A 3682-nucleotide genomic window follows, 5' to 3' on the forward strand; every position below is an offset into this window, starting at 1 on the left:
AAAAGACTTCTTGGTTACTTCCAGTTTTTGTGGATGATAAATAAGACTTCTATAAACATTTATGTGCAGGATATTTTTGTGAATATACGTTTTTAAATCCACTGGGTAAATACCTAGGAGTGCAATTGCTGGGTCACATGGTAAGTCTATGCTTTAGCTTTACAGGAAACTGCCAAACTGTTTTTCAAAGTGGGAAAGCGTTTGGCGTTCTCACCAGCGATAAACAGTGCAATTGCTGGGTCACATGGTAAGTCTATGCTTTAGCTTTACAGGAAACTGCCAAACTGTCTTTCAAAGTGGGAAAGCGTTTGGCGTTCTCACCAGCGATAAACGACAGTTCCTGTTGCTCCACATCCTTACCACAACTTGTTGTTGCTGTTGTTTAATTTTAGCTATTTTAATAGATATAAGGTAATATCTCGTTGTTTTAATTTGCATTTCGCTAGTGATAATTAATGTTGAGCATCTTTCCATATGCTTATTGACCATCAGTATATCTTCTTTAGTGAGATGTCTGTTCAGCTCTTTTGCCTGTTTTAAACTGGATTGTTTCCTTATTGTTGAGTTTTAAGACTTCTTTGCATTTTCTGCAGGTAAGTCCTTTATCAGATATGTGATTTTCAATATTTTATACCAGTATATGGCTTCTCTTTTCATTCTCTTAACAGTGTCTTTCACAGAGTAAAAGTATTTAACATGAATAAATCCCAACTTATCACTTTTTCTTTCACAATAAAGTCAATTTTTAAATTTCACAGCATTTTTTGATGTTGTATCTAAAAACTCATCAGCAAACCCAAGGTCATGCAGATTTTCTCCATAGCTTCTCCTAAAAGTTTTACAACTTTGCATTTTACATTTAGCTCTATGATCCATTTTGAGCTAATTAGAAGCTTTATTATTTTTTAAGCATTTACATTTAGTACTAAAAATCTCATGGAATTGATTTTTATATAGGGGACAAAATAGGGTCAATTTTTTTTTCATATGAATTTTAGTTGACACAGCACTATTTATTGAAAAGACTGTTTATTACTCACTACCCTGTAGTGTCACCTTTGTCATAGTGTCCTTGTTTGGCTCTATTTTTGAACTTTATTCTGGTCCATTGGTGTATTTGTCTGCCCTTGCCATACTGTCTTAATTAATGTGGCTTTATAAGTAGCATTTATATTGAGTAGGGTAAATCCTCCAACTTTCTCCTTTAAGATTCTCTTGGCTATTTATTTTTGCCCTTCTTATTTCCATATGAATTCAAGAGTCAGCTTGAAATTTCCATAAAGAAATTTGGAATTCTGATTAGGATAGCTTAAAATCTATAGATAAATTGTAAATAAGACAATATTGAATCTTAATAGCATTAACTCATTCAAAATATGAACATAATATGTACCTCCATTTATTTGGATCTTCTTTAATTCCTCTCAATAATGTTTTATAGTTTTGTTTGCAGAGGTCTTGAATGTCTCTAATTAGATTTATTTCCATGTACTTGAAGTTTTTTAGTTATTGTATTTATACATATAAATTTAATTTCTAGTTGCTCATTGCTGGTGTGTAGAAATTCCATTGACTTTATTTTAAAAATATGGATTTGTATCTGGTGACTAATTATAATAATTTTCTGCATTCTTTCTTTGGGTACTGGGCTGAATAGCTCCTGTTTGTCTCTCTAGATGTAGGTTACTATTATCCATTCTCTGCTTCAATGGATTTCAATCAAAGATTCCAATGGCCTTTGGCTTCCTGCTGAGCTGGATCAATGGGAGTCCCATAGGATGGGGAAGTGGGAGTGGGAAAAGAGCACAGCTAGGTGTTTATTCCTCTGGTTCCATTCCTCTGAGACTGCCTCTGGCTGGTTGCATCTCTCAACAGAAGATCATGGCTCTCCTCAAAACAGCTGAATCTACAGGAATCACTCTCCTAGTTTCCGAAAACCCCCTATCACCTTTGGCTTAGAGGTGATGAAAACTGCATTGCCTCTGGCAATGGATTAGTTGTTTCACTATTCCTTGTGATTCTACTACACTCTGCCTAGAATGTTGCAGTAGTCCTCTTGTAAACAACTCGACTTGAATTGCCCTAATTTGCCCATGCTATCTGTTTTGTTGAGATCTTCACTAAAACAGACACAGAGACTTCTAACCCCTATCACCTTTGGCTTAGAGGTGATGAAAACTGCATTGCCTCTGGCAATGGATTAGTTGGTTCACTATTCCTTGTGATTCTACTACATTCTGCCTAGAATGTTGCAGTAGTCCTCTAGTAAACAACTCGACTTGAATTGCCCTAATTTGCCCATGCTATCTGTTTTGTTGAGATCTTCACTAAAACAGACACAGAGACTTCTACAATGGTGGTGCCCATAATTGCAGGGGTGGGAAGACAAAACTTTATAAGAAGGTTCTCAGGAAACTTGCAACTGCACTATCTCCACTTGTGTCCCTTGGTCTCCACCTTCCTCTAGTCTGGCAATGGCACCAAACATTGGTTGCTGGTTCAGAGTATATACCACATATGCAAAATAGTCCTGATCCTTGCAAGACATCATCTCCATGCTCATTCCAAGGTCAAGCTATTGCTAGGCCCCACATCCCTTTATCAGGCCATGTGTTGCTTTTGGAACCCCATGGGCCTTCCTCCATTGCCTTACTGCATTGCTGTGGCAACTGTTCCTTGGTGTAAGCTACCAGAGCAGAATGCAGGGCATTCGGTAAGTCCATAAAGCAGGCAAGCATTAGCGACTGGGAAAGCAAATTCAAAGCTAGAATAGTATCAGTTCCAGTGAGGACAAATTCCTACCTAAAATTCCATTAAATGAAATTCATTTTAATGAGTCTGCCTCTAGCTAGGCTGGCTGATCTTTTCACGGAGTGGTACCATAGAAGACCTCAGAGTTGGTTGCTGCTACTGCTACAGCGAACAATGAGAAATGGGAGTAACTGGGTCAACACAGGTGAAGGGAAGCCATGCTTTCGAGAATAACCTCCGTCCATGCTACTGTGGACACTTGATCAGCCCTTGAAGCAAGCATGAGCCCTCCTCTCCCTCCTTGAGAAAGGAGACTGAATGATATTGGTAAACAACGACTGCAACAACAAAATCCTAGCCTCCTGATTATCAAGAACCTCTTCCACACAAAGTCATATCAGTGAATAATTTCAGGGGACACAATTCACATTTTTATTATTTCAAGCAAGACACAGACTTAATTAAGTTAAGCCAAAAAATAATTGGTTAGAGAGGGATGAGGCAGCTTACATAATTGAAGGGGATGTGGAGGATACAGGCATCAGAATAAATTCAGGCATTAGAAGGCATCCAGGCTGCAGGAACTGGTATGGTAGTTGGGATGACTTTATAATTTATCACCTCAACCAGGACCATTTGTACAGTGAGTGCTGCCAATAATTGTGTGGCGATGACAAGCGTACGTTGCAGCATGTGATCTCATAAGGATACTCTCCTTGGACTTTCCAATTAGAAAGGTTCAGCTCCTGCTGTTTCCTCTTTTGACCACTCTACTCAGGTCTCAAGCTCTAGGGAGAGAGAGATTGCAAAGCAGGGGTAACCTGCCCACATCTTGAATAGGGGAAGGTAGGAAAACTTGACTGACGGTCTCACTGAGACTGAACTCAAGAGCAGAGAAGGACCCCATGCCCATCCTAAAGTGAAGCCAAAG

The 3682-nt window shown here is 38.7% G+C and overlaps 1 pseudogene; it reads right to left on the minus strand.

The window, feature by feature from the left end:
- Positions 1-354, minus strand: part of LOC103604649 — a 1806-nt pseudogene extending 1452 nt beyond the window's left edge.
- Positions 355-3682: the final 3328 nt, after the last annotated feature.

This window comes from Galeopterus variegatus, unplaced genomic scaffold (genome assembly GCF_000696425.1).
Source record: "Galeopterus variegatus unplaced genomic scaffold, G_variegatus-3.0.2 Scaffold5305, whole genome shotgun sequence".
Lineage (NCBI taxonomy): Eukaryota > Metazoa > Chordata > Mammalia > Dermoptera > Cynocephalidae > Galeopterus > Galeopterus variegatus.